Source organism: Haemaphysalis longicornis, unplaced genomic scaffold, assembly GCF_048455015.1.
Source record: "Haemaphysalis longicornis isolate Haplotype H1 unplaced genomic scaffold, Haemaphysalis longicornis Haplotype H1 scaffold_62, whole genome shotgun sequence".
Classification (NCBI taxonomy): Eukaryota; Metazoa; Arthropoda; class Arachnida; order Ixodida; family Ixodidae; genus Haemaphysalis; species Haemaphysalis longicornis.
This window is the reverse complement of record NW_027526410.1, coordinates 135,075-162,420: the sequence shown is the minus strand read 5'-3', so window position 1 is coordinate 162,420 and position 27,346 is coordinate 135,075. Positions and strand designations below refer to the sequence as shown.

General features: G+C 49.2%; 1 long non-coding RNA gene across 1 annotated transcript; it reads left to right on the top strand.

The window, feature by feature from the left end:
• Positions 1–89: 89 nt before the first annotated feature.
• On the top strand, positions 90–9,803 carry LOC144144115 (uncharacterized). The gene is made up of 3 exons (XR_013317160.1): positions 90–201; positions 2,628–2,730; positions 9,674–9,803. It is a non-coding gene; the product is annotated as an uncharacterized LOC144144115 (long non-coding RNA).
• The last annotated feature ends 17,543 nt before the right edge of the window (positions 9,804–27,346 follow it).

Genomic DNA, 27,346 nt, shown 5'->3' with positions numbered 1-27,346 from the left:
ATTTAGCCGGTTGTGTGACAGAGCTTTGTAGTTGAATTAAGTTTGCACAAGGCAAAAGCAACACTGGTCAAGCCACGTCAAGCCGAAGCCACTTGCCTGTTGTGGCCGTACGAGTTTCAAAGCGCAAGCCAGCATCGATTTCTTGTAGATAACGAAACCTGCTGCTTTCTCCTCGGCATCTTTTTGCGTCATAAACGTAAGGTAAGATATTTTCTAAGGCCTGGTATCAAGAGGGACGGGTAATTATATACCTGTCCGTGTACTGCAAGCGCCGTGCGCTCTCCGTATGTTGGACATAACTGGCTAGGCACATTCTGAATGACAATGTAACTAAAGCACTCAAGGAATCATTTGTTATTCGCAAACATGGGCTAAATTTAAATAAGTTGTTCTAGAGCCTCCAAATACACTTTCCTTGAGGCTGTCAGCGGTACGTTCACGTAGCCGCGTCGACGACCGCGTTCGCATTGAAGTCGGCGCTAGCTACGACGTGATGTGCGCGGTGGCTACGCTTTTACATTCACTCAAGGTTACCAGAAAGGTTGTAGCGCTTTTTAGAGTGTGAGCTCTCTAAGGGCGTGCGTTATAAATTGGTGTTGAGGTAAACTGTAGTCACGGGGTGACGAAACGTGGAAGAAGCCGTACGATGCGTTCATTCCTGCTAGTATGCTACGACTGTGTTCTCTACTGTGCGGCTCAATCCTGCGAACGCGGCGAAGTAATCGCATTTTGCCGACATGTGCTTGAAGGGCGTAGTAATATATTTACCGTTCTTGCTGTAAACGCTTGTATACATACGAATCCGCTGATAGACGACGCCAAAGCGCGTCGGTGAGGACGCTTGCTTGACATTCAGCGAGGACATTCAGTGGCCATAGAACAACTTTGCGCGATGCAGCTTCGTATGCAGGGTTTTTAAATGCGGGATGGATATTCGTTCTGCAGTACACAGTGACAGTACAGTTGAAACGTTCCCCACTGGCTCTGCCGAAGTGGTGTAGCTGGTGTTAGACCATATTGAAATATAGGAGGAATTAGCATGACTAATCAGGCTTTGGTTGCACGAAGTTACCTCCCTTCACAAGTTGCCAGCCACTTCTTGTCTATGTATCATGTACAGTGAAATCTCGTTGATACGTTTTTCAGGGGAACCGGGAAATAAAAAGCATTCTGTGAAAATCGTATTATCCAAAGAGTTTGTTAAAAAAAGGAGAAAAATCTGCATTCTCCAGCAAATCAATTTTATTGAGCAACAGTGGAGTAGCTGGTAAATTTGTGCTGCACTTTCTTTTCTAAGTCTGGGAGAAAATTCTCCGGAAATAAAACAAAATCTGCTGGTATTTTTCACTTGGGCAGATGCTGTTCTGTATGACACTTCACGTTGTGCCTTGAATTGGTGAAGCCAGCCACCAGACGCTTTGGAGTCCTCAATGCCCAAGGAGGGCGCAGTGTTGTCAACTTTTTCGCGTAGTACTGACCTATCGGCGTTCATCCTGCCGCTCTAACTTCTTCCCACCATGTGAGCAGGAAGTCTTCCATTTGGTCATGCTTCGCACCTTGTGCTTGTTTCGCATCAGGGCAGGAAACTTGCAGATTCTTTTGAAGTTCCTCTTGCTGACCGGCAATAGTGTTGAGCGTTGACACTGGCAAACCGAGCTTGTGTGCCAAATCCACGCATTTCCTCTTCGGGTTTTCTTCCAATTTCTGCACAATTGCCACTTTTTCTTTTTATACTGAGTGCCTTCCGTTTCCTCGACATTGCCACAAGCCTGGCAGCACACCCCGCACAGCAACAAGTCAGCCTAAGGAGAACAAGACTAGTCAAATAGAACAAGAACAAAAATAGCCTCATAAGCAACACCAGCGAACGCAGGAACAGCGCAGAAAGAGAACAAAGAACGGAGCGGGAAGCACAGAGCATGGCGAGAAGTTGGGGAGGGAAGTCGCCGCCTGCCAAGAGCATTGGAACCTTCTTCCTCGATTATGATCAAACTGAGAAACTCTGTGATTATGATATGTTTCACTAGATGGCACAATGCCTCGCCTTGCATATCATCCTCATTGAACAGAGCGCCCACGCCTGGCAGCAGTGTTTTTGTCGCAGAACCGGCGCTGCCATGCAGGTCATGGGTTGTTGACATGGGGTTTGAGCTAGTATACCGAAGAATAAATGTAAGGTTTCTAAAAATGGTCAAGGTTCACTTTCGTGGTCGTGCCATCCAATTTTTAGCAAGAATGTGATCGTATCAAATGCACGAAAATGCATTATTTCTAAGGGATTTTGGCTTGGAACGAAAAGAAAAACGTATTATGCAGAATTGTATCAATGAAATCCCACTGTATAAGGCCTTCCTTCATAATAGTTAAGTTTGCATAATCCATCTAGAAGCGCTAAGTCCCATCTTTTTCTCTGACCAACACGACTGGAGACACCCACAGACTGGAAGATGGTTTGACTGTATCCTTACTAAGCATTTTTTTTTACCTTTTGGATGACGAGTCGTTCAGCAAGTGATACGCAATAGGGCCACCTGTACACTAGTGAAGCATCGTTGGTGTTGATGTGATGGGTGACTGCAGAAGTTTGGGTTGGTGGATGGTTGTCTAAGTCGAAGATGTCCTTGCAGGAATCCAGAAGACGAGGGAGATCGGCGGTATGATCCGGTGGGAGGTCTGAAGGAGCCACTGCCTTGATTGATGGTGCTTGATGGGACGCCTGCACTCCAGGAGGTAAATCTGCAGGAGTGCTAGCATTCATGGCAGAAAGGGCACAGCATTGCCAGCGAAATCCCCTTGGGAAGGACTTCAGGTGTGAAACTGAATTTGAAAAACTGAAAGGGAAGGCAGGTTTGGTTCTCTACCACAGTAATGATGATGTGTGGCAGAGTGACGTTTCACAGAAGCAGCGCGTCTGTAATAGGGAAGACCATATAATAACTTGCAAAAGAAAAGCGAACACTGACCAAGAATAAAAATATATTGACGTTTCGGAACTACATACGGGTTCCTTGTTCACTACGTAAGACAAGCCGACGTCGTCAATTAAATAGGCAGCACATGACGTAGAGAGCATGCGTAGACGGGAGGCAAAGTCCCATCCGTCCGGTTCATTGCGGCTGGCGTTGATTGGATAAAAAGTGACTCTAGCAGACGCCGAGATGATGTGTTCTTTTCCTTAGCTAAAATTGCGGTGTTCTCCCAGTCAATCTTGTGGGAATGTTTGTGCGCGTGCTCCGCAATGGCAATGGCATTCGTCATGTGATTATGATTTCTTACATCACGTTGTTGCTCTTTCAGTCGTCGCGGAGCTCGCTGGTCGGTACATGGGCAATGCGCATGTCGTATTTTGAAAAGACGTGCGACCATGCTTCGCTTATTCCTGGGACGTAGGGGATGGCTGCGCGTGCTCGTAATGTCCTGTTGTTGGCCATTCTTGGCTGTAGTACCTTATTCTTGGTTCGGCAAATAAGTCGCTTAGGATAGCCATTGGCGATTAGTTCGCGGCGAATCGTTCCTAATTCACGTTTCAGTGCACTGTCATCTGAGCAGATGCGTACGGCGCGCTTTATCAAGGACGACACAACGGATGTCTTGTGGCCGAGAGGGTGGCAAGATTCAAAAACTGGGGTAACGACCCGTGTGTGTGGGCTTCCTGTACACTGAGAAGGAGAAAGCGCCAGCATCGCGGCGAACAAGAACATCCAAAAAAAAGGGAAGCATGTTGCCTTGCTCGAACTCCACGGTGAACTGTATATGCACATTCTGGGCGTTGAGGCTGTCCAGAAGACATGGGACATCTTGCTTTTTTAAAATACAAAAACAGTCGTCTACATAGCGGCAGAAAAACCTCAATGCCGGTGTGAAGGTTGCCAATACCTTCCCCTCTAAAGCCTCCATAACTAGATTGGCCGTAGTAACTGATATGGACGCACCCATCGCCGTGCCATGGGTCTGCTGATAGGGGCTTCCCCCGTAAGAAAAATAGGTGTTGCTCAGACAAAACATAAGCAACTCACAGAGCTCGGGGACGTCAAAGGGAGTGCGATCGGGAAGACTAATGTCCGCGTTTAGTGCTTCTTCGCACATGGCTACTGCCAGATCCACTGGGACACTAGTGAAAAGAGACTTGACGTTGAACGAATCCATGACGTCGTCTTCAGTTGGAGTTACGTCCTTCAGCTTCGAAACAAAAGAGGACGAGTTTCCGACGTGCGTGGGCGTCTTACCGGCTAGAGGGCTCAACACTTGGTGAAGGTAGCCTGATAGTCGGTAGAGCGGTGACCTCGAGAAGTCGACGACAGGCCGAAGAGGAACGCCAGGCTTGTGGATTTTAGGCAGACCGTAGATTGCCGGGGCTGAACCGTTCGTGCACAGTAACCTGTAGTAGAGGCCCTTGTGGTGCGGAGGGACTAGCTTGAAAAGCCTGGTTAGCAGTTCTTGAAGCTTGGACTGTAACCTGCTAGTTAAGTCACGGGCTAGAGGAGCATATGTCTGCTGGTCTTCGAGAAGGGCCAACATCTTCGTGTGATAGTCACTGCTATCTAGCAAGACCGTGGCATTGCCTTTGTCAGCAGGAAGGATTGCGATACTGCTGTTATTCCGCAGGCTCCTGATGGCTTGCCTCTCCGCTACCGATAAATGCAGTCTTGCACAATGTCTTCGCAAACCAGAGAGCACACCAATAGCACGGGTGCGCGCTTCTTGCCGTACTTCAGAGGGAAGCTGGCCGACCGCGCGTTCGACCGCACAAATCACCTTTCCTGGCTCCGGGGGTGCTTCCGTGTTAAAATTCACACCACGGGACAAAACCTTAGCCTCCTCTTCGTCCGGTGTGTACGGAGATAGGTTGATGACCTCCTGGGTGCATTGTGGCACGTCCGGCCGGAGTGCTTGCAGTTTCCTCTCTTGCGACGTTCTATGACGGCCTTCTCCCATGCTAGCGGTGAAGTTTGCGTGCAGCTGCACATCTGGGAAGTCCTCAGGAATAAGATACTCAAGTTGCCGGCGTGCAAAGAGGGTTTGCTTCTCCAAAGCTCGTAGCTTCTGGCGGCACTCAAGGATACGTGCTTGTAGTAGCTTCCGCTCGGCTTGTCGAACAATCTGGTGAGAAATAACTGTGAGAAACGGGTGGGCTTGATCACAGGGGCATGTATGTTACAGCATTTGACAGCAAATGGACATAATCTGTGGAACGAGAACGGTGCTTTTGAGCATTTTTGGCAGAAGGAAATTCAAAAGAGAGAAGTCCCGCAGAACAGTCAATGAGAGCGGTTCGAGAAAAAATCGACGCCGAGGATAATGTCATGGGGGCATTTTTCAAGGACGGTGAAGAGAGCAACACTATCGTGGTCGGCAATCCATATTCAGGCGGTACGCATTCCGGCAATTGAAGGTGTGCTCTCATTGGCAACTCGAACAAATGTTTGCATGGGTGACGTCAGAACTTTGCGTAGATGCCTGCGGAGGGTTAAGCTGATTACAGAGATGTGAGCATTTGTGTCAGTGAGAGCCTGGGCTGCAACACCATCAACAGTAACGTCTAGTAAATAGGGCTTAGACTCCTTGGTTAATAGAAGATCTGTCGTCCAGGTCACAGATGCAGTATTACCTCCTTGAGCTCATTGATTAGTCTTGTGGTGAGGCGAAGGCTTAGCGTGGCAATGTCGAAAGCTGTAGCGGGCCACTTGCCCACCATGACAGCAGTGGAAGCATATTGGCTTGTTTTCAGGAGTACTCCACTCTTCGGAATTTTGTGTCTGAAAATGGCGTGGGGCATATTGGTGGGGACCAGTTAAGACACGAGGAACAGTGAAAGCGTTTTTCGGGTGAGCTACAGAGCAAATGCGTGGAATGGTGTGGCTTGCGAGCTCTTGCTGTATATCGCATGGATTAGGGAGATGGAAGGTGACGTTCATTCACGGGTCGGGGCTAGTAGGGTAGCCGTAGCCGTAGCCTCCAGCTCACGGCGTACTATTTTCATTAAGTCGTCGAACAAAGAAGGGCACATTCCAGTGGAGTGGTATACTCGTAATAGGATGTGGGACCCGTGTTAGGCAGTCGAGTGAACTGTGGGGCAATACAGTGAGCTTTCGCTTGTTTCTTTCTTACTTTATTTGGTACCCACAGCGCCTGTTGGCGTTACAGTGGGGGGAATAACAAAAAGAAATGCATCGACTAGTTACGTTGATAACCAAAGAAACATTTTCCAGAGGCTGCGAGGCCCTTTTCAAGATGTTTAAACGGTCTGCACTCTGTAATGATGCCGTCTGTGGTGGTGCAGTCCTTATAAACAAGCAGGTTGAAAGCGCCATCAGCAATTCCTTTCTGCACATGGCCTACTTTGCCAGTTTCTGACGTGTCGGCATCTATCTTGTGACACAGAGCAACACCATCCTGAATATAGGCGACGGATGACTCCATCGAGGTTTTGGCATGGGAAGAAAGTTCCTTCGCGGCTAGTTGGTGGCCAACAAGCTTTCCGAACAGCTCACGTAATGTCAATTTGCAGGTTTCCCAGCTTGTCAGGTCTGCTTCGTGTGTCTCAAACCAACAATAGTCTGGCTGGGCCCTTGAGGTAAAATATTACGTTGGCCAGCCCCAAGGTTGCATCCCATCTGTTATGAGCGCTCGCACTCTCGTAGGTGCTTATCCAGTCATCAACGTCAGTGCCACAGAAGGTGCTGTGGTCGCAGGGATGGGAGACGACCATAAGTGGCATGGTCGGCCAGAGGGCTCCATCGAGTGCCAAAATTTCTGTGCCGACCTGGTGTCCACTGTGCAGCTCCGTGTTTGAGGTAGCAGATGTTGCAATGCAAGAGGACCAGGATAGGGCACGCTGCGCAAGCCTCTTCATCTTCACAGCGCGCAAATGAGGTTACTGTGCGCGCTGTAATCCAGGCTGGTGCTCTGCTTTCAGCATTGACGCTGGAAACCTTTTCTACTCCCTTCCGCATGAACAAGTTTTGGTCTCTGTGAAAGAGTGTATCACCGTCTACAACGGCGGGGTTAAGTTTATGCAAAGTTGCGGGATTTCCGTGGAATCCTTTTTGGAGCTTCTGCGTTTCTACTTAGCATCAACTATTGTAGGATAGTGTGACAGTGTCTATGTGCAGAGATCTGGAATCTGTAGACGTTCTAAAGTTCCTCACCTTGTTAGTGACATTTTCTTGGCTCATGTTGACCGTGTATTGGAACGTGACTTGGAGGGTTTGGCAATTAAAATTTTCATGTATGTTGATGATTACGTAGTACTTTGTGGAAACTATGACCCTACAAGAAAAATGGTAGACATTTTAAAAGCATTCAAACGTCACGCATTTAGGCTGACCTTTATGTCCAAGGCGCTAAACCAAAGAACAATCCAGTTTTTGGACCTGTTGTTAAAATTCGAGCAGAATCATGTATGTTGGCTCTATAGTCCACGATCGAAGAAGCCTTTACTGAACTCTTCATCAGCACGTTCTAGGATTGTAAAATATGGGATTGTTGTCAACTGCCTCAGGTTAGCCATCTTGTTTTGTTTTCAGTGTTGTTTTCACCTAATTGAGTCTAGCTTTGGTGAACAGTTAGTTGGACCCAAAAATGCTGGCTACGGTGACGAAGTCTTTGGGTCGGCCCATCTTCAGTTGTTGGATTTGGTGAAGAAAACTTGTCTCCTGCTTGTGATGTTGTGAAGGAAAAGATAGTTGTAACCTCGTACCTGCACGAGGTATCTCACCGCTTGAAAGAAGTGGGGAGCAGATATAACATCAATGTGGTGTTTTCAGCCAAAATTAAGTTAAAAGTGCATCTGTCCCGCCATCGAAAAGAATATTAGTAATAAGGGCCGAGCAAGCAGCTGTGGTGTGAAACATGAGAAACAGTTTGTTCCTTGTAGATTAAATGTGGTTTATTGCATTCCTTTCAATTGCGGTCGCTTTGATGTTGGCCAGTTCACTGAGTGCCTTCTGGCCCTCTTCCCACACATTGCAAAGATTGTGGTTGTACGCTTTTCCTTCATGATACAACGGTACTGTTCTCGCACGATGAACAAAAGGTGAGGGAAGTATAGTGGAAGCACATAAAATTCGAAAAATGTCTGACTCGTGTGTTAGCGCTCGTCTTTAGCACTTTTAGATGCAGAATTGGCGTATCTTGAAGAGAGCAGTACTTGAGAGCGTTTGGCTGTACAGTTGCTTATAGTGGGTTCATGTGTCATGTTTTTATCTTTGTTTTATACCTTCGATGGCTTTATATTTGTCTCTTCAATAAATATTCGGTTTTGGTTCAGTGGTTGTCCAGTGTTATCCTCCTTTTTGTCCCGTTATTTGTGCGCTGCGAAGATGAATCTGCACCAACTAGCCCGGTTTTCTACGCTACTTCAGTCCGCAACCACTATCAATGATGTTACGTGGCGCGGAGAAATTACAGGTTGTTTACAAACAAGTCCACAGCATTGGCTCAATGGTAACGCGGTGCAAGAGTCGTGAACTGATCAACTTTGGTAACGTCATTTTTCGCTCGCGAGTCATTTAATTTGCATTCGTTCTCGTCGTCCAATGAGGATTACTGCACGTTCAAAGCATCAAACAGATGGGTATTTCAGATACTTGGCTCCTAACTTATGGTAATATTAAGGCGAAGCAGCAAGTACAAGGCGTGCAAGGCAGCAGCCTGACTTCTTCTAGCTATCGTTGTTGGTCTAAAGGAGCAACTAAGTATACTTGTGCATGAAGGATATGCTATCCAGGCATTGACGATTTACAAAGTGACACTGTGTTTATTCAAAGAGGTCGTTCTTTAGCGAGTGTTGTTATAAGGTCTTTCCCACTTCTCTTGTTTTTAATAAAGTGCTGTTTTGCCGCTTTGTGCTGAAATCGGTTTTGAACTCTTGAGGATTTGTGCCTAGTCAAGTAATGGCTCCAACTTGTGCCTGAGCAGCAGCCGCAGTTCCTAAAGCATTGTGCAGCTGAGCCCAAGGACTTTTTTCTTTTCCTTTTGGTGAAGGCAAAAAGAAAAAAAACGAAAACGCCCGTGTGTGGAGATTTCAGTGCGAGTTAAGATACCCAAATGTCAGGATTAACGTGAATCGAACCTAGCACTGTGTCACTCTTCATAGCCGAAGTGTGGCCTCGGCAACTACAACTCCCGAAATAGAATCTTTTTACAATTTGTTTTTGCAGCAGTGGTGCGATGAGTTGGGCTCAGCCTAGTGCCCCCTCATATAATTCCTGACTGATAAACCGACCCAGTTGTCCTGTATGGCCATTGCGTGACAGCTGTTCTGTCAGATACACTGTAAGCACCTGCTTAGCTATTGGGAAAGGCAGTGCAGTTTGTTAACGAGATCAGATATCAAAGCAGTCTAGCTCAGAACTTTAATCCTACTAGTGTAAGCCATTATTTGGCCTTGTACAAATTCTCAAAAAAGTCAAAAATACCGTTTGGTGTGAAGGGACTAAAGCAGGTTTGAGACACAAGACTGCATCAGCAAAGGATCTCTGGTGTCACGTAGAAAAAAAATTCAGAATAAGGAGTTAGAATAGTTCAAAAGCAGGCTAAACTAACTTTTGTGTACATATTAATGTAGCCATATATGGGACAAAATACACCATCAATTGTGAATTTAGATTCACTTGACATTTGCGGTGTGGTTGTAAAAGGAAGCGTTTATTTGTTTCTTTTGGTGTTGCAGGTGCTGACTGAGAAATTGTGGAAAGTTTTGAGCCAAGATGTTCCTGGCCTAAACCGTGATGGGCACGTAAAATGTTGTATGTATATTTGAGGTTATAAAGCATTTAATAAAGAATTTTCGAGTTTTGGGACTTGGTTTCTGCTGTTTCATATGCCCATACATTGCAACATGTAATCTATATTCAAATCTGTAGTTTTATTAAAAATTTGTTTTCAGCAGACAGATTTACTATTCACTACGTCACTTTTACATGATCAGTTCATTAGCATGTGTTGCGGGTTTTTTTTTTTTTAGCAATTGATGCAGAACTAGCACACATACTAGGTAAAGATTTATAAGGCTTAATGTTATGTTTCAGTTTTTCAGTCAATTTGAGAACCTGTATTTGCTGTAAACTTAAGTGCTTTTGTGATCACATGCCTTGAAGCATGCTCCAGCGTAAGAATACTGGATACCAAAGCCCCTTGTAGCTTGTTTTGGTCAGTGTGTGTGGACAAACGTAAGTCATCAGTGGAGGCTTCATAGTCCAACTCGCAAATAAATGTGGGTGCTAGCACCATTGGGGCTTGCAAGCAAAAAAGAAAAAGACCCGTGAACACACGATCGCGAAGAGGAGCCGGTGCAAAGGTAGTCCTGCGTGTCTAAATCTAAGAGGCGAAGATCAGAGCAGGAGTATTTGACAGTTCTAATTCTGCCTGGGCAAAACTTTAGTGCCAACTGCCGTTTCGTCTGGGCGGAGCGCTAGATACGATAAAGAAAAAAACAAAACAAGCAACCCGGTTGTTTGTGCGATCGCATAAAAAGCAGCAGGGCACAAAGTGCAACCATCGTGACAAGGTTGAAAGCAATCGTCAGAAAATCTGAGTACCAACATGTTCAAGGTGGGCTACAAGTGATTATACTTATCGCGTATTCCCAGCGTGACTTAGGCCCAACTTTATAGGGCATTTGGCTAAATTTCTATTTGTCACACTCCAGGAATTCATTCATAATAAAGGTTGACTTTCACAGCGGCGGCCGATCACAGGGTGAACTGTGGATGCACGCTTGCGTAGCAACCGTTCACGCGACGATTTGCGAATGCTACACTGCGATTGCAAAACAGCACGGATGACAAAGTATTTAGGTAATATTACCTAGAACACTGTTGCAGCGTAAAACTTAATCAAACGACCCGGTTGATGCACAGCGGCGGTCATCACAAGGGGACGCGAAATCCAACACAGGCACAGTTGAAGCACTTGTAACTTAGTTAAAATATCCAGATCTAGGAGTGTGGTTGAATCACAGCGCAGCCGTCCCAGAAGGCGAAATCCAAGGCGCGAATGAAACACTTGCCGCTTCACATGGAGGAAAGAAATGGGTATTCACTGCCGGCCGGCCGCCGGGCCAAGAACGGGGAGTGTGTGCGCCGGCAGAACAGCCCCGCAACCCTTCGCCTTTCCCTCTCGCACTCCTCCTTTTCTCCCTTTCGTGGGTGATGCATCGCCGAAACCGGAATACGCGACGGCGTGCGCGCGCGCGTGCTTCTCCCTTCCCCGCGCCGTGACGTCACACACTCCACCCCTCTCCCTGGCAGCTGCCGTGCGCCGCTGCGTGTCACTTTCCGTCCCCGCGCCGTGACGTCACGCAACCGCACCTCCTCTCCCCTTGCGCTCGCCTCCTCTCTCAGCCACCTGGCTCGGTGCGCTCGGCGCGGCGTGCCCCCCTATATATGCAGCGATAAACTGCCAGACCTCCGTGGGTCGGCTCGCGCGCGCTCTCTCGCTAGTCTCCTGGCTCGCTCTGCTCCAGTTTAGACCGTTCGCTGGCTGGGCGCCTCTCAAGGCGATGTCAGAATTACTACGCCGTGTACTCTCGGCGCAAGAAATGCATTCGCACTTCCTCACGATTCCCTTCGGGGAGGTGGGGGCAATTTTTTCCAAATTAATTTTTTTGAAACAGAAATCTACGTGTTGTTTTAGTCAATAATAGTGATTTGGTATGTTTTAGGTCGCTTTAGGTTGCAGGCGCAGCCAATGACGACATTTAATTTCTGCTCCGCATCGCGCTAACCGACATGTCACGTGGGTTTTCTGTGCAGCGAAGCGTTTGAAAATACGCCTCCGGGAAACGCTGAAGACCGTGTCCGTCGGTCATGCTACTGCCATACTGTTTCTTAGCAAGTATACTAGAGAGGAAACTGCACCTGGGAATCTATGTCGTCGTGGGGGGTTTTGGGAAGACCCCCACTTCTGGATTGGGCTTGGCATGACAGCTGGATTCCTCAGCGGTGTTTTGGATTTCCTTCCTTTACTATGCATTGCACGTCTACGAGCGTCTTGCTGAAAGAGAAGGCAGTGCGTGATCGCAACTAACGTTGGTAATGCCGGAATCGAAAGAAAGTCTGACTAAGCGGGTAATATGCTCTGCCAAATTTCTAGCTAGCGAAAAAAAGAAACCAAATGTACTTCGAAGATGACCAGATACGACAGATATGGGCGCCTGCGGTCGTTCATATCTTGTCTTCGCTCACGACGGTTTAACTCAACGTTTCCCTTTTTCATCAAGTATGAACCAACTCGCTCAGCTACAAGACTTGTTAAACTGTAGCTGACCGTCGGTGCTCCAGTTCACCACGAGGGAGACGTTTTCGTAGCCACGCTCATGAAGATTTTGACGCTTTCCAAATAACGTATTATTTGAAATCATGGTAAAATGATAAAAGTGGAGTCTCTCTTAAGTTTCCCTCAAAGTATTAACATCGTGGGTTACTATCATCCTTGACCGGCAGAATAGTAGGCACAACCTTAACAGCAAACGTACGCCTAATTTCATTTTCTTATAGCTTAAAACATCCTGTTTTATTTTTCGCATATATTGTAAGACACCATTATTGGCGTTTATGTGGCATCGTGTTCCATTGTACGGCTAATAAACGTTTCAATCAAAGTCAACGATGTAATTAGGGCGAGCGCAAGATATAATGTCGGCTTAAGACGAAAGATGGCCTTGATGTGAGCCGCATAGACGCTTGTGCCAAATTCCTGTCTAGTGTGTACAGTAAGAAACTCTAGTTATCACCAACTGGGAATAAAACAAACGTCATCGCGTGGGTGCCGCAGCTCGTGACACCGCGTATTCTTTCTTTAGTATCACACGTTGTAAGAATGTCCTCCTTTCCAAACTGCTGTTGCCGTAACCCACATTACAGTATCAGCGGAGCCGTTGAATCTTGCTGCCTCAGTCGTAGCTTCCAGGTGGCAGCGGTGACGTATTTCTGTGGACGGCAGATGAGCTCGGCAGATAGCGGACGCCTAGGAGCCACAAAGGAATCGAAAAATGAGCGTAATAACGCTATCGCGTTAATAGAACTGGCCCATCTGTACTGAATTTGCCTGCACGGCATTAGTGGCGAGAGGGACTAGGCGTAACGCCCTATCCTTCGGATGCCGCTCGGCTAGCTAATCAGTTAAAGCAGAAAAGTTACACGCGCAGAAAGCCGCAGGCTGAAAAAAAGTGAACGGGATTTGGGGTGAGCTAGGCATCGGGAGAAGTATGCAGAAAGACGGCATCGATGAGCCTCAAATACACCTGGCGTTCGAATTCGACGACGGCTTCACAAACTCACGAAACGACGATAGTGACCACTCCCAGTGCGGAACGGTCAACTAGCCATATTTTTCGGCTATAGGAAACCAAAGTCACAGCTCTCGGTTCCTGTGCGCGTGCTCCGATTCTTGCGATAATATAAGCGCCCTCTTTGTTTAGTGAAGGCATATTTTTGTAGTACATATACAGGCAGTTTTGTTTAAATTTACAACTAGGACTCACCCTTTTCGCCAGGGCTTTCCTGGTCTGCTATAGACGTGTCCTCTGTTTGACGGGTCGCTTTACCAAATGGGCCGTGGCGCTATGATGGGCGGAAGCGTGTTTGAGAACGGCAGATTTAAAACCTATGTTTACCCATGCGCTGTGATGTTTTTGGCCAGATCTTGCAATACAAAAAAACATACGGCCCTAGTTTTGCAGCGACCACTTGCTAGTGCATGCCACAGTTTATTCTTATGTTCGCTTGAAGAAACACACTAAAGTAAATGCTTCCAACTAGGGCACACAGCTTATGTGGTGTGACCAGTACACTCGACGGCATGCAGATATTACGCGTAACGCTAATGAAATACGAGGGTATTACAGGTCTTCTAGCAGCGCGTGCACAGTCTTAGACGTGAGGCGCTCGTGTCGCCGTCATATACAGACGCATGTCAGGGTGTGCCCACACGTGGTGCTGCACAAGAAAATACGATCATGAAGTTCAAGGGCCAGCGCAGCGATATCGTTGCACGAAAAATGCACTGCAGAATCGCATCCAGAGTGACTCATGGCAGCTGACTGCTGGTCCTGATGAAGGCACGGTGCGGAAAGTGCTGCAAGAGGATCTCTACTCTTTTATCTAACTGACCACTTCTGCAACAAATTTCAATTGGCTTTTATCTGCAATGCAAAGAAAGCCAGAGCAAAACTGTAGTTTTGTCGAAACGCAGCGGCAAACCCTGTGCACGCAAGTTTTGAAGATTTTGTGATCCAGCGCATGGTTACGGGTGCTGATCTCTGAGGCGAGTAATAGCACTTCCAGAAATCACTTACACGATATTTTGCTTGCTGTAGACAAGAACACAGCTTTTAATAATATGAACTGAAAAGGTATCCTAGAGGATATTTCCTTAGCATTCCAAGTCCAAAGCTCAAGCTTGGACTCGGAAGTTTGTACAACACAGACCCATATGACTCATTTATCCAGAGCGCGAGCCAACAAAATATTGCCTTGGTAGAGGGTGTTAGGAATCAGCGCACCGCTGTGCTGCAAGCTTCGTGCAATGCTCTTGTGCTATGTGGTGAACGCTCCACTGCGCGTGCCTATCTAGTAGTTGCCCCTGTCGGTGACCCACGTTTGCAGCGAAAGCCAACGGATCCCAACAAGCCGCAGCAAGCCTGGGAAAAGCGGGATCGCTCGCGCATTGTTGTCGGCGTGATTTAAACTTTGGCGGTGGAAGACAGGCGTTAAGAGACATGCCTTCAGTTCGCCGATTACGTTGCGGAAACCTCGTCTTTCACGTCTGCCGGTCTCAGAGTGAGCCGCTACTACCGACGGCTCACAAACTCTGGAAAGAGTGTTCTGCACTGTTTGCGCCGTGTGCAAACAGACCAGAGAGAACTCTTGTTTGACCGTTAGCGCTTCGGGTGTAAATAAGAACCCCTGAGCGCTGCTGCTCATTCCTCTTAGAGGAGTGTATCAATGCTGCAACTCTGCTACAATCCTGTACTGTAACGTCGGCCGTCGGGTCATTCTTCTTGTCTTGGTTCGGATCATCCCGCGCCATGTATTAATTAAAGGAGTTACGTTTGCCTTTGGTTTCTTGTCGTCATCTTCAAGGCAGCAACATCCGCTGACCGCTAGATTCACCATGCTACAACACGCATGTTGGAGGCGACGTTGCTCGGCTGGGTTACGCCTTCATGTATGCAACAAGGGGTACCTCAGGAGTCCATCCTGCGGCTTATTCTCTTCAAACTTGCCATGATCAGAATAGCCCGAGAAAGAGAATTTTACTCATCTGATGGGTTCGCGCGTACGCCGACGTCGTCTGAGCGGAAGTGACGGACTTCCACACCAATGAAGAGATTAAAAGTGAATTACAAGCCGCTATTCTTAGCTTGACACATTTGTAGTCTTCGTTTAACTTGTCATTCCTTCCTCGTAAAATAAAATTCTTCAGAATCAACGCCGTCAAGACACCGATAAGTCCCAGACCACCACCCTCTGCACCAGTGATACTTACATTACGTCTAAATATGGCACTGTGGCAGTGCTTCGTTTAAAATGTGGTAGCTGTAACAACACCCGAAGTCGTATGAGGCATCTCAGTGCAACTTGGCTTGAATGATGCATCTTGTCCCTCGAATCTCTAACAAATACGGTGGTGCCCAACAAACCTCATCCCAAGTGCTAGTAAGACCCGTGGACTATGGCTGCATTACATACGGTTTCCAAGCTTACGAATATTCTCCTAGACATCTCAAGGATTTCGAAATCTTGAGGCGCTCTCTGATCCGTGTATTACAGGCCTTCCCCATCACTCTTAAATTTACCTGATCAACCGGACCATCTCTTTTCTTCCGCTTCAGACATTATAGAGAGAGATCAAGTCACTCTATGAATCATCTAGAATGCTCACCACAAGTTAGAGCAGTCCCAATATTAGACGAGCTAGAAGTACCTTCAATCAGGAAGCCTTTTCCAGAGTCCTTCCTTCATGGGAACGTCCTCCCATAGGAGCAACGCGACTTACACTTTTTCTACGCGCCAACCGTAAACACACCGAACATTTGGTTAAAAAAATTGCCAAGACAAGAAAATCGATGAAATATACATCTACACTGACGCTGCTGCATAAGAAAACGCAGCGGCCATAGCATGGATCTGTACAAACGCGTCCCCGCTTAGCGGATCTCGTCACATTGCCAAGCGCATGATCTTTTTCAAGAAGCTAAGCATCCTAGGAATTATGCAACATATACAAACGAGTACCTGTAATTTAAAGGCTCGAAAATCCTCAACTATTACTGACTCATATGCTGCTTTTCGAGAACTAAGTAACCCCTTCTCGCCAAATTTGACAGACGCAACAATACTTCGAAATTATTGAACGGCTCTGCCAAAATGTTCACTTCCGTATCGTGTGAACCTTGGCTCACAAGCTGCGTACTACAGATAACTAGCTGGTGCACACTGCGGCCTGGAAGTGTATCTCCTACCTTCTCATGGCTACCTCCACGGTCCCTGCACGCGAAGAGCCTGTCCCTCCACCTAAAGAATCATATGTTCCTAATGGTCTCTAGCGATATCGGAAGTGCGAGATGATGAGCTCGAAGCGGCTCATTGATGCCTCACCACCAGCATTCATTTGGTGTCTCGATTGTCCTAATAGACAGGGAGAAATTTTTGCAAGTAGGGTCTACGCCAACTCAACATTTACTGCAGATGTCATGCATATATGTACTCATTCACATTCCGACACCCCCTCTAAATGTCATTTCCCTGAGTTGCACTTCGAACGTAATCTTTACCATCTAATATGGACGTTCCCTTACTTTGGCCGGGGTCCAGATGACCTGCTCCATTCCCACGCCCTCCGTATACTGCACATGGTCACCTACAAACATTCCAAACCTGCCGATCTGACAAGCCGGCCGGTCTGCCTAAAGGTTCTGCCTATAGATGTGTTAGGCTTGACACTACGGCGCATATTCTATTTCCGCTCTCGTATGCGGTGCAGATGAGTTTTGTAGCAAAAACTGCACTACGCTACCTCGAGCAGTGTTTGAGGGGTTACCATTTTAGAGCTTGAGAGCTAAAGGTCAAACCATACGTCCTCCCGCAAGCGCGCGGCACTGGGCCCCGGCCCGATGGAGGGGAGAAGCAGGCGGTGCGGAAGAGAGAGGCTTATTACTGGGTGAAACCAGTGCGAACTTAAGCAAAGACAGAGGAAGTTGAATACAAGCACGGCCGCTGGTCTAAAAATTAAAGTTTAATATACAAGGGTGAATACAAACATATACTACAAAACACTAAAAGTGTCACAAACGACCGGCAACGACCTCAATTTTATCATTCGGGTGGCTCACATAACGGCTTCCTCGGTAGGGGACGGCCATTTTCGGTCGCGCTTCGGCAGCCAAGTCCCCCGTCATCTTTTCCCCTGTAAGTTTTTTTTCTGACTTTCGTTGTCACTGCTTGGAAAAGGGCCGTAGCGGGGTCGCGGCTGTTCCCTTCCTCGCGGCTGTCCAGATTTCTCGGGAGCCAACGCCAGTGCGCCGGGGGGAACCGGTATGGTCCAGATCGGGCGCCTCCCCGATTCGGGAAGGCGACGTCACAATCGGGAGAGCAGCCCCGCACTCTCAGGTACGGGGTGTTCGCTGGGGGCCTAGGGAAACAAAGCACCAGTTGTTCCGGCGGAAGTGCAAATGTGTTGGACAGTCGGGCGATGGGGCGAAGTCTATTTCAGGGTGTGCGAGCGGGAGCTTGGGGAGGTCGACGGAAAATTTATCAACGTGCAAGAGGCTGGCGAGGGTTCGGGGGTAACGCGGCTTTAGCGGAAGTCTGTGTGTAAGCCCGCGGTGCTGCGACAAGCGCCTCGTCTACGAGGTCAAGTTCGACTCGTCGTCGTAGGTAACAAGGCCGACCAGACTCCGCACCCTTGGACCCGAAAAACGTAAGCGACTGCTCCGGGGATTCGCGGCTTTACGGGACGTCCGTCGGTAGGCCCGCAGCGGAACGATCAGCGCCTCGTCATCGCGATTGAGCTCGCCTCCTCATCGCGAGTCCCAATGCCGACAAGACTCCGAACCCGGACCCCCGAAAAGCGTAAGCGGCTGCCCTGCGAAGCCGGCTCGACTTCAACGTCACTTTTCGTCATTGAACTCACCGTTATCTATAGCCACACCTAGGGTTAAGATCAGTCATGGGCACATTACCGAAAAAACGTAACCGTGTTGCAGTTAGAGTTACCTAACCAAAAAAAGTAAGTCTGTTACCGTTGCAGTTACGAATTTTCCAAAAGTACCTAGTTACAGTTACTGCAAAAAAGGAACGTTGTTACTTTTCCGTTACTGTAAAAAACTAAGTAATAGGTAAAACGATTTGGCCTACACGAGGGGAACCTAAAATGGTGCACTCTCATGCCCAAACCAACAATCGTTGTTTAGGCCTGATTTTTTTTACGGAAGTTTTGCTATCCATCGTAGGGAACTTTATTTTTTGTTGCCGCACTGTCGCTGTAAAAAATTTATTTCCAAACATCATTGTAGCATTCAATTAGTTGTTTTTCAAAGTCGGAATGCGAGAGGCCGAACTTATACTATACCTAGCTGGAGGACAACACGGCAAAAACAATCCTTCAATGTCAGCTTAATTTATTTTCGCCTACAATGCCGTCGCTTGACCGCCCCGCGTAGTGAGAGAGAATGGGATAACGGAGGCGGAGGTGGCGGGTCGACGGAAGGCCCTTGAAGGAATGGGAAACGGACCTGGGAGTACGTCGGTGGTCAGGGTGTTTTTGAGAGATACTGAAAAAAAGATCTTCGTTAACTTTTTATTTCGTACTTGTGGTCGCAGACGTTGACCAATTTGAGCCATTCCCGATGCGATGTTTGTCCATGGGACCCCAGAGTCGTTCTCCCGCTCCACCCCCAGCAAACCCCCATCCCCGGAATGAGACAAGATATTTCCAAAGGGAATAGAAACTGAAATGAACGCTTTACTGTTTTTCCTCCTGCCCGTGTCCTCACAAAGGCGGATTTTGCCGTCTCGACCGGAAAAAACTGTTCTCACAATCCCAGCCTTCCACAGTAATCACGTCGCCGATCCCACGAACCCCTCCCTCCGTTTGCTTTGAGGCGTAGGCTGAACGAAGCTCGCCCAAGAATTCCTTGCACCCAACGTTCAAAAGAAGATGTAGCTACTGTTTTCGTTTCGGCCACAGCCCTCGAAACGAATTCGCGAGGCTTTCCAAGAACATTTCTTTGTGCAGTGGCAGTGTGGTCAGACGCCTGCCAGCCAAGATGCTGGCTGGTGTGAGGGCACTCAGGGGCCACCATCATTGGGGTCGTCGTATGTGTGGAGGCGCATGAAATTTATTACTTCCTCGACCTCGTTCAAGCACGTGGTACAGCTCGATGAAGCCTCTAGACCAGGGGTGCCAAACGCGTGGTCCCAAATACGGCCAGGGCTCTCTAAAGCGCACAATGGTCGCAAGCAATTGCGACTTGTGAATCGAACACTCCACAGTGCGCACAGGGCTGGACGAGCGCGAGGCCACCGAGAGACTCCCCGCGGCGTTTTATGACCCTGCGAACAGGGCTGGTTGTAGCTAATGAGAAAGCGACGCCCTGACTGGAGTTTTCCAGGCTTCCGCAAAAGTGCAAAGGTTTCAATGCGTTGTGCGGCATTTGTGGTTGTTTGTTTTCCTGTTCGCCTTTGCGTCAAACACTTTTACTGCACTCCAGGTGTAGCGAAATTGGTGCAGCCACGCGTCGGCATATACCTAGTTTGCGGCGCTGCAATATGCATCCACGTGCGCTTAGGCGCGTGTCGCAGCATCATTTATGGCCTCGGAGAGAGCGATGTCGCTCTGCTGAGAAAAAATACTGCAGCTTTAACTGAGAAACTTCGAGCCGTCAGTAGACCGCGTGGGACACCACGCACATATGCACGCCTATACATTTGTAGTCGAGATGTTTTTCACCCATGCGAAGGGAGTGAGTTGGCATCGATGACGTAAACGAAGGTTCTGCGGCAGAAAGGCTCAAAAAGTGAAGCAGGCAAACTGTACATCGGTCGTGAATGAGTGTTGCTGTTGGATATTTTTTTATAGAAATAAAGTAACTGTAACGATATTTTTCGTTACCGTTACTCCACAAAAAATAGCAGTGTTACACAGTTAGAAGTACCTCTAGTTTAAAGTAACTAGTTACAGTTACAAGTTGCTGAAAAAAGTAACTAGTCAGCGGTAACGCGTTACTAGGAAGTAGTTACTGCCCAAGAATGGTTAAGATGTATGCTCCTCTTAGAGTGTTTCTTGTGTCGCTTGCAGCTTTTCTTGTCGCTATGTCTTTTTGTTGTTGTTGCCTAGGGTTAAGATGTAAGCTTCTCCAGAGAGTGTGTCTCTGTATTCCCCCGTTATGCATTCTTTTTTTGTTGATGTTGCTTTTGTAGTTCGGCTTGTCTAGTTCGGCCCACTGTTCGGCATCTTTTTTTGCCTGCTTTTTTCTTGTGATTTATTTATGTATGGTTGTCTGTACCAATCCAATCTCGTCTTGTGCCTGCAGTAAAAGTATTTTGTTTACGTCGTACTCTTGAACCCTGTGAACTCTCAGTCACTCCAGCTACGTCGGCACACGTGCACACGCACGGGCCCTCCACCCTGCAAATATAAATAACCATTGTCGCGACTTCATTGTTTTTGCGAACAGGCGAAGAGGTTGTGAAAATAAGTGGCGTCCGCGACAGGACTAGTCGGCCACATGTCGTTGTTGCTGGGAGCCCGAGACGTTCTTTCGTGGCTGAGGTAGCCGCGGACTCCGTGCTCTGTTTTATTCGACATGGCGCACGCAAAGTTCGGCAGGTTTCTCTCCATGCGACCGTTCTTGGACTTAACGGGACTGTACTTGCTGGCATAATGGGATAGCGAAATACCACGTGAGTGCTGGTGGTGTGATGAAGAATACTAGTACGAGGGACGGCAGTCTTGCATCGAAGAGAAGTTATCCGATAGGGAACTAGATTTTTGGAAGTAGCAAAAATGGAGGAAAGAGCTCGGACTCGATATCCACGGTGACAGGCATGTGCTTTAACTGGAAAGGCCGAAATTCGTGGAAGAATGCGAAGAGGAGCAGGGAAAACGTTCTCGACAGATTGAGCAGAGACAACTCAGCGAACAGGGAGAGGCAGAACTATAGAGTCAAAGAAACGTTGTCGTCATGGCACATTCAAGTTTAGACAGATTGCTCTCCATTGAAGGGTGGTTGGTGCCGTGGTTGGATAGCGAAACAGCAGGTGAGCGCGAGTGGCGAGATAAGGATTACGAGTACGAGGGGCAACAGACTAGTGACGAAGAGAAATTATTGGACTTGGAGCTAGATCTGCGGATCAAACACGAGTGGAGAAAAGAGCTCGGCCTAGGTACCAAGGGTGGCACGGGTGTGCTCGAGCAGTATGCAAATATGTGTGGAGGAATACGTAGAGGAGAGGAAACGTTTTGCAGAAATCAAAGAAGGACTTCAAAGGAAGGAGGAAGAGGATGAACTAGCGAGTCGAAGGACAGAGATAGGGCTACAACAGTTAGCGGAAATATTGCCGCCACTATCATCAACAGCAAGTCAGGGAAGAAATGCCGCGACTATCACCATCAGCGAAGCAGAAAAGAAGACGAGAACGCTCGGGCAAGCGCTTGTCCTCTCGGGCTCTGGGCTGCAGCTTTGAGTTTAGACACATTAAGTCTTCTTTATAGCCTTGATCGTTAGAAGTACCGAGTGTCATTCGTGACATTTGTGGTGGAGGAGCCGGGGTAAACCCCCTTCATGCTGAGTACCCCCTCAAGGCCCCGTAAGCCAAGCCCGACACTGAGTCCGGGCCGGCGAGCCTTCCTCGAAGAGCCCGGTGTCCGCACCAGGCGACGTCTCCAAGGCCAAGCACCGGAATACGGGCAGTTGACGGGGAATCCCAAAAGGACAGAGGTGACACGTGCAGTTAGTATGACGTCGCAGTCGCAGCAGACTGACGCGTTCGGGCCTCCGATTATGTTCTGGCCGATCGCGCCCCGTAATCCTGCCCCGTTCGATGGCGAAGACTTCGAGGACGTAGAAGACTGGATTGAGCAGTACGAGCGTGTAGCTCGCCACAATGGTTGGATGGAAGACCAGCGCCGCAAGAGCGTCTACTTTTCTTTGGAGAAAACTGCTCGCATCTGGTTCAATAACCACGAGGAGGGCCTGAAGTCATGGGAGTCCTTAAAGGAGAGCCTTCGGCGAGCCTTCCCTAACCGCTTTCGACGTCAAAGGGCCGAGGAACTTTTAAGAACCCGGACCCAAGAGCCTACCGAAAGCGTGACGAGCTTCGTGGAAGAAGTTCTGCAATTGAGCACACGGGCGGATCCGCTGGCCACTGAGGAATTTAAGGTGCGGGCCCTTATGAGAGGCGTGAGGAGCGACATTTTTGGAGGGCTCGTGCGCCATCCACCGACGACTGTCGATGAGTTTGTGACGGAAGCCACCAACATTGAACAGGTGCTAGCGGCGAGGAGTAAGCATTACCACAGGTTAGTGGCTTCCCCCACAATTGCTGCTTGCACTACTACTTCTCGCCTCGACCTGAACAGCAATAATGGTAGTTGTCTCCGCGAGATCATCTGCGGTGTGCTCCAAGAGGAGCTACAAAAGCTGTTCCCAACGCGCGAGCGGCCTGCTTCAGTATCGGTTGCGGAGGCTGTAAGAGAAGAAGTGCAGCGGACCTTTGCACCCAAAATTCTGGTCAACGTTGTCCCACAACGTCCCCCTGTGACGTACGTCGCGCCGGCTTCCCAGCCACCCTCGTCAGTCGCAGCTCCTTACTCAAACCTGGTACCACAGCGGGTGGCCGGTGAGTCGTCGAGTATTCCCCCGCCGGGACCACAGCAGCTTCACCCGCGAAAAACGGATGTCTGGGGAACACGGGATAACCGACCACTCTGCTTCCACTGTGGGGAGCCAGACCACACCTTTCGCCGCTGCCCCTACCGTGAGCGTGGACTTCCAGGGTTCCGTCCAAGCGATCCGTGCCTACGTTACGGTCAGAAACCCCGCGAAATCGAAGAATACCTTCGACGCTCAAAGCCGCCGTTAGCAGCCGTTCATCGTGCACCCCGTTCGCCGTCACCCCGTCGCCCACCTTCGCCTCTCCGCTCGTCTCGCCGCGAAAGCCTTTCGCCCGTGCCTCGCCGAGAAAACTAAGTACGGCAACGCCTGGAGGTGGTGTTGCCGACGACGAAAGCCATCAAGAACCTCCGCAAACGCCGCGAAGCTCCCACTCCGACTCTCACAACCCTTTCATCCATACTGCTGTGCCATCGAACAACCTGTCGATCACTATAGACGGCTACGACGCGACGGCGCTCATTGACACTGGTGCTGATTACTCCGTTCTGAGCGGTAGACGTTCCCGTCACCTACGTAAAGTGATGACAGCGTGGGATGGCCCGGATATACGTACCGCCGGAGGACACCTAGTGACGCCTCTTGGACTGTGCACTGCCCGCGTCGAGATCCACGGAGAGCCATGCCCTGTGAAGTTTTTCGTTCTAGGGAAATGCTCCCGAGACATCATTCTAGGCACGGACTTCCTCTACGAGTATGGTGCCGTCATTGACCTGGGCTCGAACAGCCTCACGCTGCGGATGCGGGATGCACCACGGAGTAACTCCGCGCCAAGTTTTGCCTCAGCCAGGCTGTTAGACGAGCACGTGAAGCTGCCTCCGCTGGCCAGTGTTTTCTTGCTGGTGCAAGTTGACACGTTACCAGACGGCGAAGCACTCTTAAAAGGAAGTATCCAGCTTCTTCTGGAGAAGGGGATCGGAGTCGTCAGAGGGCTACTGCGGCTTCAAAATCGATGCGCAGAAGTTCTGGTGACAAATTTTCGAAACGAGTCGCAGCACCTGACCAAGGGCATGGCCGTAGCCCACGTGGAAGGCATCGCGAAAATCTCAGCTGTTGACGTGGGGTCCGACGCCGATACATCGTCTCTGCCGGAAACGGCAGCAAGTCTGGAACTTGACGTGAACTCAAAACTTTCGGGTCAACAAAGGAGTGAGTTGCTTTCACTGCTCGACGAATTTCGTCACTGCTTTACTACGCCGTCCGGAGTTGGCCGAACCACCGTTGCTAAGCACCGGGTTTTGAGTGATGACGCCGCGCATCCAACTCGCCAACCGCCGTACCGAGTTTCGCCCACAGAACGAGAGGCAATACAAACCCAGGTGAAAGACATGCTGAAGGACGATGTCATCCAATCGTCTAACAGTCCCTGGGCTGCAGCAGTGGTGCTTGTAAAGAAGAAGGATAGGACACTGCGGTTTTGCGTTTATTATCGGCGGTTAAACAAAATAACAAAGAAGGACCTGTACCCGCTTCCACGCATCGATGACACTCTCGATCGGCTCCGCCATGCCCGCTTCTTCTCGTCAATAGACCTCAAGAGTGGGTACTGGCAGATTGAGGTCGACGAGCGGGACCGAGAAAAGACGGCCTTTATTACCCCAGATGGGCTCTATGAGTTCAAAGTGATGCCTTTCGGGCTGTGTACAGCACCAGCGACCTTCCAGCGTGTAATGGACACCGTTCTCGCCGGCCTTAAATGCAGACTTGCCTCGTTTATCTCGATGACGTCGTCATCTTTGCAAGTACGTTCGACGAACACTTACGACGACCTAAAGAAGTACTGAAGGCTCTCGAAACTGCCGGCCTTACGCTCAATCCAAAAAATGCCGGTTCGCGTACGATGAGCTGAAGTTCCTAGGCCACATTGTTAGTAGCGCAGGTGTAAGTGCTGACCCAGCGAATACAGCCGCGGTTCGCACCTTCCCAACACCGTCTGACAAGTCGGCAGTGAGAAGGTTCCTGGGTCTGTGCGCTTACTATCGCCGCTTCGTTAAGAACTTCTCCCAGATAGCTGCCCCACTGACTTACCTTACAAAAGAACGGGTGCCGTTCGAGTGGAATGCAGAACAACATCGCGCATTCGAGGACTTAAAATCCGCTCTGCAAACGACGCCCGTCTTAGGCCATTTCGACCAGGAGAAAACTGAAGTCCATACCGATGCAAGAAGCGCGGGACTTGGTGCTGTGCTCATCCAAATGCAGGGTGGAGCTGAGCGAGTCATCGCTTACGCGAGCCGTACGCTAACCAAAGCGGAGCAAAACTATTTAACCACCGAAAAGGAGTGCCTTGCAGTCATTTGGGCAGTTACAAAGTTTCGTCCCTATCTGTATGGTCGTCCATTCCGTGTAGTCACAGATCATCATTCACTGTGCTGGCTTGCCAACCTGAGGGACCCATCCGGACGACTCGCTCGTTGGGGACTACGCCTTCAAGAATTTGATTTTTCCATCATTTACAAGTCGGGCCGCAAACACAGTGATGCGAGCTGCCTGTCTCGGGCCCCCGTCGGAAGCGCTCAGCCGGAAGTCGATGATGACGACGCCTTCATGGGAGTACTACATGGCTCTGATATGGCCGCACTGCAACGACAGGACCCTGAGCTTCAAACACTTACGGTATACCTTCAAGGCCAACAAGTTGACCTTCCCAAAGTTTCCTCCCGTAACGTGTCCTCGTTCAGTCTTCGACAGGGCGTCCTCTACAAAAAGAGCTTTGACTCAAACGGCAGGTCGTGGCTTCTCGTTGTGCCAGACAGCCTTCGCGACGAAATAATCGATCTTCTCATGACCACCCCACCGCCGGACATCTCGGATATAGCCGCACACTAGCCCGGATATGAGAAAAGTACTACTGGCCTCGTCTTCCGAAATCAGTCCGTCACTATACGCAAACATGCCGAGAATGCCAGAGGCGGAAGCAGCCGCCAACAAAGCCGGCCGGATTTCTACATCCTATCCAGCCCCCACTAACAGCTTTCGAACAAATTGGCATGGATCTTCTGGGCCCATTCCCTATGTCCAACTCAGGCAATCGGTGGATTGTGGTAGGGACGGATTACTTAACCCGCTTCGCAGAGTCTAAGGCGCTGCCACTCGGAACAAGCGCTGAAATAGCGAAATGTTTCATTGAGTCAATTGTTTTGCGGCATAGGGCTCCCAAAGTGTTAATAACTGACCGCGGCTCGGCGTTCACGTCGAAACTGACGCAGGACATACTCCGCTTGAGTAACACCAGCCAGCGTCGTCGAACAACGCCGTACCATCCCCAAACAAATGGACTTACACAGCGCCTCAATAAGACAATGACAGATATGATAGCCATGTACGCAGACGTCGAGCACCGAACTTGGGACGAAGTGCTCCCATTCGTGGCCTTTGCGTACAACACCGCGATTCAAGAAACGACGGGATTTTCTCCATTCTATTTGGCGCACGGCCGGCACGTAAATACCATGCTCGACGCAATGCTGCCCCACTTGCCCAGCGACCATACCCACGAAGATGCGGAAGTTGTCTCACAGCGCGCTGAGGAAGCACGACAACTCTCAAGGATCAGGATTCAAAATCAACAATCCGTCGACGCTAACCGCTACAACCTCAGTCGAGGAGAAATACATTTCACCCCTGGTGATCGAGTTGGGGTTTGGACCCCGGTACGGCGCCGTGGTCTGAGCGAGAAGCTTATGAAGCGGTACTTCGGCCCCTATGCAATACTCCGCCGCATTGGTGACCTCAATTATGAAGTGAAACCTGACACAGCGCGCACAGCCTCCTGTCGAAGGCCAAGATCCGAAGTGGTACACGTCGTGCGGCTCAAGCCTTACTACGAACGTTGAGGCACGGACTACGCACCCATGTATAGAACTGGAAGTGTTCCGTCTTGCAGATGTTGATCCGCGTTGGACAATGTCGTTTCGCTTTCCGTAGCATCGAGTCGATGCCCCCTCGGAAGGGGGGGATTAATGCCGCCACTATCATCAACAGCAAGTCAGGGACGAAATGCCGCGACTATCACCATCAGCGAAGCAGAAAAGAAGACGAGAACGCTCGGGCAAGCGCTTGTCCTCTCGGGCTCTGGGCTGCAGCTTTCAATTTAGACATATTAAATCTTCTTTATAGCCTTCATCGTTAGAAGTACCGAGTGTCATTCGTGACAATATGCAATCAAGGAGAGTTTCAGCCGGGGCTCGAGAGGAAAGACTGAGCCGGAGTAAAGGAGCCAAAGAGAGTTCGAGCCGGGATTCGAGACAAACAAGACTCTGAGAGGCCGTCAAGAAGCCAAGCCAAGTTTGAGCCGGGGCTTGAGAGAAAGGACTGAGGCGCAGTTAAGGAGCCGTAGAGAGACTGAGCCAGAGGGCAAAATAGAAAACATTAAGGATCAGAAACGTCGTCGATGAGAGTTGAGTGAGGCTCGAGCTTTCGTGGGAGTAGCCAGATGCTGATTAT